Source organism: Entelurus aequoreus, linkage group LG05, assembly GCF_033978785.1.
Source record: "Entelurus aequoreus isolate RoL-2023_Sb linkage group LG05, RoL_Eaeq_v1.1, whole genome shotgun sequence".
In the NCBI taxonomy this organism is placed as follows: Eukaryota; Metazoa; Chordata; class Actinopteri; order Syngnathiformes; family Syngnathidae; genus Entelurus; species Entelurus aequoreus.
Genome location: NC_084735.1, coordinates 54,173,947 through 54,187,402, shown reverse-complemented (window position 1 = coordinate 54,187,402; position 13,456 = coordinate 54,173,947). Strand labels below are relative to the sequence as shown.

The 13,456-nt window shown below is 34.9% G+C and overlaps 1 protein-coding gene across 1 annotated transcript in view; it reads left to right on the top strand.

Moving 5' to 3' along the window:
• The first annotated feature begins 2,852 nt into the window (after nucleotides 1-2,852).
• Nucleotides 2,853-13,456, top strand: part of dgat2 (diacylglycerol O-acyltransferase 2) — a 57,129-nt gene continuing 46,525 nt past the window's right edge. The window contains exon 1 of the mRNA XM_062048393.1: nucleotides 2,853-3,001. The gene's annotated coding sequence lies outside the window, so the exon portion shown is untranslated. The remainder of the gene's footprint in view (nucleotides 3,002-13,456) is intronic.

The window sequence follows — 13,456 nt, the reverse complement described above, 5'->3', positions numbered from 1 at the left end:
TTCGAATCCTGATTTTTTTTAGTAATTTTCACTTTTTTTTTTTTTTTTGCATGAATTAATAAAAATAAAAAATAAACTGTTTTAGGCCATCTCTATGCTTACTTGGTGCACGTATGTGTCATACGTCAGCAACCAAAAGGAGGTTTTGTAAGCGGTTTTGTTAAGGTGTTGTTATTATTATACCAAATAATACTTTGCAAAAATCAGATTTAATCAAGAATCGTGTTGAATTGAATATCGATTATGAATCAAATCCCCACCCCAAGAATTCAGTTCAGTTTCAGTTTATTTCGAACATGCATACGATACAATGTAATGCATCACACATTTCCAGCTGTTTCATTACAGCATGTCCGAAAAGGAGTAGGAAGAAGCAGATCTTATATAATCCTACCCCTTTTCATCCATCCATCCATCCATTTTCTACCGCGTGTCCCTTTTGGGGTCACAGGGGGTGCTGCAATCGGGCGGAAGGCGGGGTACACCCTGGACAAGTCGCCACCTCATCACAGGGCCAACACAGATAGACAACATTCACACACAAGGACCAATTTAGTGTTGCCAATCAACCTATCCCCAGGTGCATGTTATTGGTGGTGGGAGGAAGCCGGAGTGCCCGGAGGGAACCCACGCAGTCACGGGGAGAACATGCAAACTCCACACAGAAAGATCCCGAGCCTGGGATTGAACCCAGGACTACTCAGGACCTTTGTATTGTGAGGCACATGCACTAACCCCTGTTCCACCGTGCTGTACCTACCTCTCTTCATACCATAGCAATTGTATCCTATTTCCTTGTTCTCTGTAACAGAATAGTGAACAAATAAATAATATACCATAGTAAGCAAAGAAATATTAAATACATAAATAACATTTGTCTCAATAATTTAAAAAAATATATTATAATTCTTGTTCTGTGTACTTTGTGAAAAACTTGTAGTTTGAACAGTCTCTTAAACTGAATCATATTGGTGCTTTGTTTGATTTCTTTGGTTAATCCATTCCATAATTTAATTCCACATACAGCTATGCTAAAGGTTTGAAGTGTTGTACGTGCATACAAATGTTTTAAATTAGATTTTCCTCTAAGGTTATATTTCTCCTCTTTTGTTGAACATTCTTGGGTAGCAGGTCATGGTTTGCTTTGTACATACGTTTAGCTGTTTGCAAATGCACCAAATCGTTGTATTTCAATAATTGTGATGTAATAAATAAAGCGTTTGTATGTTCTCTATATCCAACATCATGTATTATTCTAATTGATCTTTTTTGTAACACACTTAGTGAATAAAGCGCACATTTGTAGTTGTTTCCCCATATTTCTACACAATAACTCAGATATGGTAACACTAGCGAACAGTAGACAATATGAGGTGATTTTTGGTCTAGAACATGTTTTGCTTTATTCATTACTGATGTTTTTCTTGCTACTTTATGTTGTATACTTTTTACATGAGATTTCCAATTCATTTTATCATCTATTATTACACCCACAAATTTGTTTTCTTTTACCCTTTCAATATTTACTCCGTCTACCTGTATTTGTGTTTGACTTTCTCTGCTACTGTTTGAATAGTTATATATATATATATATATATATATATATATATATATATATATATATATATATATATATATATATATATATATATATATATATATATATGAATATATATGAATATATATATATATATACACTACCGTTCAAAAGTTTGGGGTCACCCAAACAATTTTGTGGAATAGCCTTCATTTCTAAGAACAAGAATAGACTGTCGAGTTTCAGATGAAAGTTCTCTTTTTCTGGCCATTTTGAGCGTTTAATTGACCCCACAAATGTGATGCTCCAGAAACTCAATCTGCTCAAAGGAAGGTCAGTTTTGTAGCTTCTGTAACGAGCTAAACTGTTTTCAGATGTGTGAACATGATTGCACAAGGGTTTTCTAATCATCAATTAGCCTTCTGAGCCAATGAGCAAACACATTGTACCATTAGAACACTGGAGTGATAGTTGCTGGAAATGGGCCTCTATACACCTATGTAGATATTGCACCAAAAACCAGACATTTGCAGCTAGAATAGTCATTTACCACATTAGCAATGTATAGAGTGTATTCCTTTAAAGTTAAGATTAGTTTAAAGTTATCTTCATTGAAAAGTACAGTGCTTTTCCTTCAAAAATAAGGACATTTCAATGTGACCCCAAACTTTTGAACGGTAGTGTATATATATATATATATATATATATATGTCAAAGTTGAAAACATATTATCTTTCATGTATTACATACATTTTTTTTCTGTCAAAATGGAAACAATGAAAACATTTAATAAGAAAGATGAAGTATGCACATTATTTCAAGGCTTTGGCGGGCCAACTTAAATGACGTGTCGGGCCGGATCTGGCCCCCGGGCCTTGAGTTTGATACTTGTGATGTATACGGTTGATGAGTTTGTTCAAAAATAGTCAGAAATGCTAATAAATGGATTATCACAGTAGTTTCTACTTATTCGGGGCAGCCATCTAAAAATCACAACTCAGGGCTGGTGAGGTTTGTTCGGTGGACACTCCAGGCCAAAACCTCCAGCCAGGACCTCGGACATTCAGCCGTCCCAGTGCAGATCATTCACACCAATAAGTTGGGTGAAGGACATCTGCTCTTTGATGAGATTATATCAATGGAGGCTTGAAAACTGAGAAAACCTGAACACGGAGGCCACTACCCCAGACACCAAAAACAGTCATGTTGTCAGAGATGAAAGCGATAAAAGAGCTAAAAAGGAAAGCATGTAACAAGATAATTGAACACATAAAAGCAAGGGAACACATTAAAGTTGACATTGGAAAAAAGAAAAAAATAACAGAGCAACTTAGAAAATAATAACACGCTGGAAACTAAAGCAGCTGCCTCATTCACAGTGAGGCATTCCGGGAGCAAGAAAGTGGAGGTGAACGTTAAAGTGGACACCACTATTGTAACTACCCCAACATGGTCGTGTGTCAGGTAAGCTAGCTCATTTTCAAAAGCTTATTTTTTGCCATTTAAGCAACTTTTAGATCTATTTAATAATTATCATGCTTTAAAGGGAAACTGCACTTTTTTATTTGTTTTGCCTATCATTCACAATCCTTATCTTATGTAAGACAAGAACACTTTTTTTGGTCATTTTTTATGCATTCTAATTCATAGATAAACACTAGCACATCCTTGCCCGTATGTGGGCTCTGTACAGAGGATGTCGTTGTGGCTTGTGCAGCCCTTTGAGACACTTGTGATTTAGGGCTATATAAATAAACATTGATTGATTGATTGATAGCAAGTGTTGGCTACTAATAGAGGTACTGGAATTCACTCTATTCCACTCTAAAAAAAAAAAAACATCCTTAAACTTCCATTAACGTTTTAAAAAGTATGTACAGTAATGTGATGTAGTAACAAGCACTTTCATAACAACATGTAATATTTATGTAGTTTGGCCATTTTAAGTATAAGGCAGCGCATTAATTTCACAGACGCATCAAAACATTTGATATTTCCTACAAGAACAACAGACTTCATGAGTGACAACGACAACTTTAGGACAAATGAACCTTATATTTTTGAGCCTGAATACAAAAAGGATAACCTACAAGTTTTAGAACTCAGTGGCCTAGTGGTTAGAGTGTCCGCCCTGAGATCGGTAGGTCGTGAGTTCAAACCCCGGCCGAGTCATACCAAAGACTATAAAAATGGGACCCATTAACTCCCTGCTTGGCACTCAGCATCAAGGGTTGGAAATGGGGGTTAAATCACCGAAATTATTCCTGGGCGTGGCCACCGCTGCTGCTCACTGCTCCCCTCACATCCCAGGTGGTGAGCAAGGGGATGGGTCAAATGCAGAGGACAAATTTCCCCACACCTATTGTGTGTGTGACGATCATTGGTACTTTAACTTTAACTTTAGGAGATCCAGCAAGTAGCACGTTTGCTAAGTGCTAAACAAAAAGTACAAACTAAGAACATAATTTAAAAATCACTTACTGTACAATGTCTGCAATCACTGTGATTTTGACTGATCAAATATGTATTTCTTCCATTGTAGACAAAACATTAATGGTAAACCAGCATTATTTTCCATGTCTTTCTCGCCATCTCTGGTTCTAAGTTGACCAACTTCTCGGTGTGTAGCCATATCCTTCTACTATACAAGTGAGATTCGTGATTTATGATCTAGAATTAACTTTTACCAACTCGGAGGCGATGCAGCAGCTCGGTATGTCAATAGCTGTATAAGCTAGTTAGCTCTCTGTGATCGCCACTTAAAGTAGTTCCTAGGTGTTAATGCTTATAATAACAATATCTACTACTTGGTTAATATTCAAGTCACGAGGTGTAAATGCTTTATTGTTGGCGGATTTTGGACATTTTTCGGTGCGCTTTATGTGCAATAGATTACTTTCATTAGCTTCATTGTTAGTCACCTCTTACTTCTCGTATATTAAACATTTAGCATGCATAATAAAAGTCATATGTGTTCTTGTCTAACCCTAAGGATCGTGAATGATAGGCAACATTCACAAAAGCAAAAATGCAAATAAAACACTTAATAAATGTTTCAGTGATTTTCAATAATATATGTTGTTTTGATCAATTTGAATGATATTTATGCTACACAAAAAAGTGTCGCTATTTTCAAGTAAGGAATACATTTATCATGAACAATTCAACAGTCGTGGTCAAAAGTTAAACAATTTAGGACATATATCATCGCAGAAACAGGCTACTGTGAACGGATGGTTATTTTCTCCAGATCTCGCGCACACCTCGTAAAGAACATAATGTCATGTCTGTCTTGAGTTTCCAATAATTTTTACAACTCTTATTTTTTTGTGATGGAGTGATTGGAGCACTTACTTGTTGGTCACAAAAAACATTCATGAAGTTTGGTTCTTTTATGAATTTATTATGGTTCTACTGAAAATGTGACCAAATCTGCTGACATCACATGGACAAAGATAAGACCTTCTGGAGGAAAGAGCTGTGCTCAGATGAAACAAAAATTGAGCTGTTTGGCCACAATACCCAGCAATATGTTTGGAGGAGAAAAGGTGAGGCCTTTAATCCCAGGAACACTAGGCCTACCGTCAAGCATGATGGTGGTAGTATTATGCTCTGGGCCTCTTTTGTTGCCAATGGAATTGGTGCTTCACAGAGAGTAAATGGGACAATGAAAAAGGGGGATTACCTCCAAATTCTTCAGGACAACCTAAAATCATCAGCCCGGAGGTTGGGTCTTGGGCGCAGTTGGGTGCTCCAACAGGACAATGACCCCAAACACACGTCAAAAGTGGTAAAGGAATGGCTAAATCAGGCTAAAATTAAGGTTTTAGAATGGCCTTCCCAAAGTCCTGACTTAAATGTGTGGGCAATGCTGAAGAAACAAGTCCATGTCAGAAAACCAATAAATGTAGCTGAACTGCACCAATTTTGTCAAGAAAAGTGGTCAAAAACTCAACCAGAAGCTTGTGGATGGCTACCAAAAGCGCCTTATTGCAGTGAAACTTGCCAAGGGACATGTAACCAAATATTAACATTGCTGTATGTATACTTTTGACCCTGCAGATTTGGTCACATTTTTAGTAGACCCATAATAAAATTCATAAAATAACCAAACTTCATGAATGTTTTTTGTGACCAACAAGTATGTGCTCCAATCACTCTATCACAAAAAAAAAAGAGTTATTGGAAACTCAAGACAGCCATGACATTCTGCTCTTTACAAGTGTAACTTTTGACCACTGTAATATAATATCACATTAGTAATAGTTGACAGAAAAACTATGTGCTACAGAATATCGTCCGTCGTTTGACTTTAAATGATTCTTATTACAGAGAGCGATGGATGAATTTGTAAAAACCTGCGGTTAATCAAGTCAGTTTTTAAAGATGCTGGTGTGTTTGCATGCATCAGTACAGTACACACACCTGTTTACAGTTGACACATGTGTGCGTGTGCATGTGCGTGTGTGTGTATGTGTCAGGTCAGAGTAACACTATTATTGTCTTATTTTTGAAGAAGGGTCAAAGATCTCATCTTATCTGTTTATGATGGAATGAAGAGAAACCATATGGGGAGTATTAGCAGACAAACATCAACATGCGAGGAGACAGTGAAGTGAAGTCTAATGAGATACAGTAAATGACAAACATTTTGCTCTCACTGAGACAAAGCAAACATTCTGTGATATAAATATTCCAAACATCTGTACGAACAATTGATTAATACTTCTCTCTTTAAGAGAAAACTTTGAATGATAGTATTCTTGTAAAGGCGGAATATTTGACACAACTCTCTTATTCGATTAATGCGACTACTACTATTGGCCCCTTGGCGTATTGTACAAATAAAAATGTATAATAATTACAAGTGTGATATTGGTCCAGTATAAGCAAAAAATAAGCATGGGATTGCATGTCAAATGTGTGATGTAAGCGGTGATACAAGCAGTGAACATCTAAATGTCCTCTAATACAGTGGTCCCCAACCTTTTTGTAGCTGCGGACCGGTCAACGTTTGAAAATTAGTGGGGGGAGGGGGGTTATTTTTTATTTTTTATTTATTAATTTTTTTCGTAAAGAAATACAATCGTGTGCTTACGGACTGTATCCCTGCAGACTGTATTGATCTATATTGATATATAATGTATGTATTGTGTTTTTTATGTTGATTTAATAAAATAAAAAAATAATATTTTTTAATTTTTTTAATTTTTTTATTTCTTGTGCGGCCCGGTACCAATCGGCCCGGTGGTTGGGGACCTCTGCTCTAATAAACACAGAAGTTTGGTCTTTTTGTGTGTTTTACTTAAGTCATTTCCCAAAGGCTACAGTTTCCTTTGTCAATATTAACAAGTATCCATCCATCCATTTTCTACCGCTTGTCCCTTTATGGGGTCGCGGAGTTGCTGGAGCCTATCTCAGCTGCATTCGGGCGGAAGGCGGGGTACACCCTGGACAAGTCGCCACCTCATCGCAGGGCCAACACAGATAGACAGACAACATTCACACACTGGGGCCAATTTAGAGCCCGGGGATCGAACCCAGGACCTTCGTATTGTGAGGCACATGCACTAACCCCTGTGGCACCGTGCTGTCCGTTAACAAGTATTACAGTTGCATATTACTTACACATACAAAGTCTCCAAGGCAGAAGCTTATTACAAAGTATCCAGTAACAAACGTGTCCGCATCATTCAACTTACTGCATCATGAGCTAAACTTCATGAATTATTCAGGTCGCTACATGTCACCCAAAAAAAAACAAAAAAACAATTTCCACCCCGCTTCAACTTAAAGACTGCTTACGTCCATTCCATACAATTAATGATAAATAGCTTACTGTTTTTCAAACCTACCACTAATCTCACTTGATCAAACATTATCTAACATTCTGCACAGCGAACTGATAAAATTATGTTCCTGCTGAAATCGTTTCGGATTAATATCTGTATCGGCCAATACTCAAGGCTCCAATATTGAAATCATGTTATTGGGACACCCTTTCATTTATGTGCAACATGTACACCCTTTGAATAGCCATTGTCCATGCTGCATGGTGGATTAGTTGTTAGCATGTAGTCCTCACAGTCAAGATTTTTTATTTTTGTGTAATGTAATTTAAAAAAAAGGCTAAACAAGATGTTGAACGTATTTTTAAAGACAAATCTTGGTGTTATTATTATGAAGTTGCCATCCGCGTGGATCTCCCCTCTCCTCCAATCGCCGTCTTCGCCAACAACAGTCTTCTAAAAAGATAAAAGATGAGAGCGGTGGTGCGTGGGTGCTGTGATCTGTGTGACGGTGAACAGCAAAGGTTTTTTTTTTTTTTTTTTTTTAATTAATGCTATCATGTTGAGTGCAATTTCAATGTTATTGATGTGCATTTATTAGATAAATAAATAAAGGTTATGGCAAGCAGAAATATTTTTTTTAAATGTAATCTATTTTCCCTAAAGTATACTTTAAGGCTACAAAGTGTGTTGTATGCGATTACTCGATTGATCGAACAAACTAATCAATACATTCCTCGATGACAGCAATAATTGCTAACGACAGCCCTATTTATACTGTATATATTCCCACATTGTTTTCTGCATGCAAAACTATACAGTACATATTCTCTATAAAACAGTGGCTGCTGCTGGTCTTTCAAGTAGAGGAAGCTCATTTTCAGCTATTCTCTGAACACAAGTATTGTCTCCAATAACAGATAAAAGATATAAAGATGCTACATTTCACAAAGAAAACGTCACCTACAGCAGTGTTTTTCAACCACTGAGATACAGTCTGGTGTGCCGTGGGAGATTATCTAATTTCACCTATTTGGGTTAAAAATATTTTTTGCAAACCAGTAATTATAGTCTGCAAATTATGTGTTGTTGTTGAGTGTTGGTGCTGTCTAGAGATCGGCAGAGTAACCGTGTAATACTCTTCCATATCAGTAGGTGGCAGCAGGTAGCTAATTGTTTTGTAGATGTCGGAAACAGCGGGAGGCAGTGTGCAGGTAAAAAGGTGTCTAATGCTTAAACGAAAAATAAACAAAAGGTGAGTGGCCCTAAAAAAGGGCATTGAAGCTTAGGGAAGGCTATGCAGAACGAAACTACAACCAAACTGGCTACAAAGTAAACAAAAACAGAATGCTGGACAACAGCAAAGACTTACTGTGGAGCAAAGACGGCGTCCACAATGTACATCCGAACATGACATGACAATCAACAATGTCCCCACAAAGAAGGATAAAAACAACTGAAATATTCTTGATTGCTAAAACAAAGTAGATGCGGGAAATATCACTCAAAGGAAGACATGAAACTCCTACAGGGAAATTACCAAAAAAGAGAAAAAGCCACCAAAATAGGAGCGCAAGAAAACACAGGAAAAACAGCAAAAAAGTCCAAATAAGTCAGGGCGTGATGTGACAGGTGGTGACAGTACACCTACTTTGAGACAAGAGCTATATTGATGCATGCTTGGTTATGGTTTAAAGCAGGGGTTACCAACCTTTTTGAAACCAAGAGCTACTTCTTGGGTACTGATTAATGCGAAGGGCTACCAGTTTGATACACACTTAAATAAATTGCCAGAAATAGCCAATTTGCTCAATTTACCTTTAACTCTATGTTATTAATAATAATTAATGATATTTACACTTAATTGAACGGTTTAAAAGAGGAGAAAACACGAAAAAAATGACAATTAAATTTTGAAACATAGTTTATCAATTTCGACTCTTTAAAATTCAAAATTCAACCGAAAAAAAGAAGAGAAAAACTACCTAATTCAAATCTTTTTGAAAAAATTAAAAAAATAATTTATGTAACATCATTAGTAATTTTTCCTTATTAAGATTAATTTTAGAATTTTGATGACATATTTTAAATAGTTTAAAATCCAATCTGCACTTTGTTAGAATATATAACAAATTGGACCAAGCTATATTTCTAACAAAGACAAATCGTTATTTCTTCTAGATTTTCAAGAACAAAAATTTTAAAAGAAATTCAAAAAACTTTGAAATAAGATTTAAATTTGATTCTACAGATTTTCTAGATTTGCCAGAATAATTGATTTGAATTTTAATCATGATAAGTTTGAAGAAATATTTCACAAATATTCTTCGTCGAAAAAACAGAAGCTAAAATGAAGAATTAAATTAAAATGTATTTATTATTCTTTACAATAAAAAAAATAAACATTACTTGAACATTGATTTAAATTGTCAGGAAATAAGAGGAAGGAATTTAAAAGGTAAAAAGGTAGATGTGTTTAAAAATCCTAAAATCATTTTTAAGGTTGTATTTTTTCTCTAAAATTGTCTTTCTGAAAGTTATAAGAAGCAAAGTAAAAAAAAAAATAAAGAATTTATTCAAACAAGTTAAGACCAAGTCTTTAAAATATTTTCTTGGATTTTCAAATTCTATTTGAGTTTTGTCTCTCTTAGAATTAAAAATGTCGAGCACAGCGAGACCAGCTTGCTAGTAAATAAATACAATTTAAAAAATAGAGGCAGCTCACTGGTAAGTGCTGCTATTTGAGCTATTTTTAGAACGGGCCAGCGGGCTACTCATCTGGTCCTTACGGGCTACCTGGTGCCCGCGGGCACCGCGTTGGTGACCCCTGGTTTAAAGTCATATCCAACAATTGCGACAACGACTTTCTTTTGTCTACTGGGTTTCGTTTTTTAATGATTTCTACTGGATGTATGCCTCTGCATTTTTTCAACGCAAAAAATGTGCCTTGGCTCAAAAAAGGTTGAAAAACATTGACCTACAGGATTCTCCACATCAACTCGGAACAACGGGATGAAACTTGAAAGAAGCTCTGGCAGTGGTTTGCATTTCAAGACCGCTGATTCGCTCATTTTGCTGTCAAGAAAAAAATGATTCAGCCTCAGACAAATCATCCAATCATCTGGAAGCCCACTTTCCATACACTTCCAGAGGCGCTCTGCCGATCATTTGTACAATGACTGTCTAGTTTGGCTGCAGTGGAACGCGCCACTCTGCTCCCCCATTGAAGTCAATGGAAGCTCAGCTTCAACACGGTTTAATGCACTGTGGCGCTACCACAATCAATGAGATGAAAGTCGTGTCAGCCGTCGCCAAAGTATTTGATTCTGAAATGCATATACGCATATCTAGTCCATGAGATGTAAACACAAAACGTATTATCTTTTTACATTTTAGGGGACTCGCCAATAGTCGATCCCTGCTGCATAATGGGTTGGGGTCTTGTGAGCAAAGAGTACTGGTGGGGTCAGGCTGGAGGCGTTTCGACATTTAAAAATTATGTTTTACAGGAGGTTTGAGGATTTATTCCACTTCAAAGGTCAAGAAAACTCAGAAATACAAAATGATGACATTTTGTATTTGATCATTTTGCTGCATTGTGACATTTAGAAGTGTGTGTTGCAGCTCAGTGCAAGTTCTGACACTGTTGACCAATCGGATTTATTGTGACACGCTCTTCATCCCAGACAGTTGCAGTATTTGATGGTGATGAAACCTTGACTTGTGTCATCACTCTTACTTTGCTGCACTGTCATTAAGTACACACGGCCAAGAGAAACACAAGCCAACACAAATCCTCTAAAAAGTGATGACTTTAGTGCAGGGCTACCCAGCGTGTGGACCAGGGCCATTTGTGACCCACAGCTTTTTTTTTTTTATTAGCCTGTGGCACAATTTAAAAATAAAATTGAAAAAAAAAACAATAGCAAAGGTAGAAAAAAAGTTGAAATTTTGACAGTGGCTAATCGGGCCCAATGCAGAATTTGTCATTATTTTTTATATATTTTATTTATATTTTTAAATTATTATTATTAATATTATTGTAATTATTATTATTATTATTATTATATTATTATTATTATTATTATTATTATCATTCTTCTTCTTTTTTAAATTTTTTTAAAATTATTATTCGATTAATTATTCGATGCATTTTTGGACGAAAACAAATTAATCAATAAGAAATAAATTGTTCAATTATTATTTTCAATGCAGAATAACAAAACTAAGATCATTGGCACATAGTGTTTGAAATGATCACACACTGTGTGCCACAGGGGAGGCTGACAAATTCAAGGCAACCTTGGTATTATATTTTTAGTGATGCAGCAGGAAGGGGCTTGGAATAAGGTCACGTTAAATTTCACGTGAAGCACCCCGTCATTTATTAATTGACATTTTACATGCATTACATCAAATCGGGTCCCAAACTATACGCATAGCGCATAATATGTGTGTAGGGAGGAGCGGCTCTGTTAATAACATTAAAAATGTCACGAGGTCCAAGCTTTTTTGTATTGAAATGCTCTTTTTGTAAAGTAAATCTGTACAGCAGATACGGGCATCTAGATCACCATGTGGCTGCACAGGACGGGTTTACAAATAGAAAAAAAAAAATATATATATATATATATATATATATATATATATATATATATATATATATATATATATATATATATATATATATATATATATATATATATATATATATATATATATATATGTATATATATATATATATATATGTATATATATATATATATATATATGTATATATATATATATATATATATATATATATATATATATATATATATATATATATATATATATATATATATATATAAAAAGATAAGGAGGTTTTGTAACCTGTAAGTTGTTTTGTTAAGGTGTTGTTATTATTATACCAAATAATACATTGCAAAAATCAGTTTGAATCAAGAATTGTGTTGAATCGAGTATCGATTATGAATCAAATCCCCACCCCAAGAATCGGAATCGAATGGCGAAGTGCCCAAAGATTCACACCAATAACAATTGAATATTTGTATATATATATATCAAAGTTTAAAACAAATGAAATTCCATGTATTTTTTTCTGTCAAAATGGAAACAATGAAAACATTTAGTAAGAAAGATGAAGTTTGCACATTATTTCAAGGCATTAAATAACGTGTCGGGCCGGACCTGGCACCCGGGCCTCGAGTTTGACACATGTGATGTACACGGTTGATGAATTCGTCAACAAATAGTCAGAAATGCTAATAAATGGATTATCACAGTACTCATTGTTTACATTCAGGGTCGCCATCTAAAAATCACAAATGGCTGGACAGGACATGCAGTTTACAAATACAAAAATAATACACAAAAATAGATAAAATAAATAAATGAATACATATTAAAATAGCACATTTAAGTTAGGTCTACAAATAGGATGTATGAATGCTGGATAAAATTAATTGTATTTATTTTCTCTGCACATTGATCTAATAGCATATTTTAAAAGAGACATTTGAAATACTTTGATCACTGGAAAAATCACAGTTGTTGCCTAAGTATTATATATATATATGTGTATGTACATATATATATATATATATATATATATATATATATATATATATATATATATATATATGTATATATATATATATATATATATATATATATATATATATATATATATATATAGGGGTGTGGGCAAAAAACGGAAAAAAAATCGAATCGCGATTCTCACGTTGTGCGATTCAGAATCGATTCTCTTATTTAAAAATGTTATTTATTTATTTATTTTTTATGTTTTTTTATTAATCAATCCAGCAAAACAATACACAGCAATACCATAACAATGCAATCCAATTCCAAAACCAAACCCGACCCAGCAACACTCAGAACTGCAATAAACAGAGCAATTGAGAGGAGACACAAACACGACACAGAACAAACCAAAAGTAGTGAAACAAAAATGAATATCATCAACAACAGTATCAATATTTGTTACAATTTCAACATAGCAGTGATTAAAAATCCCTCATTGACATTATCATTAGACATTTGTAAAAAATAAAAATAAAAGAACAGTAGTGTCACAGTGGCTTACACTTGCATCGCTTACACACTGTGT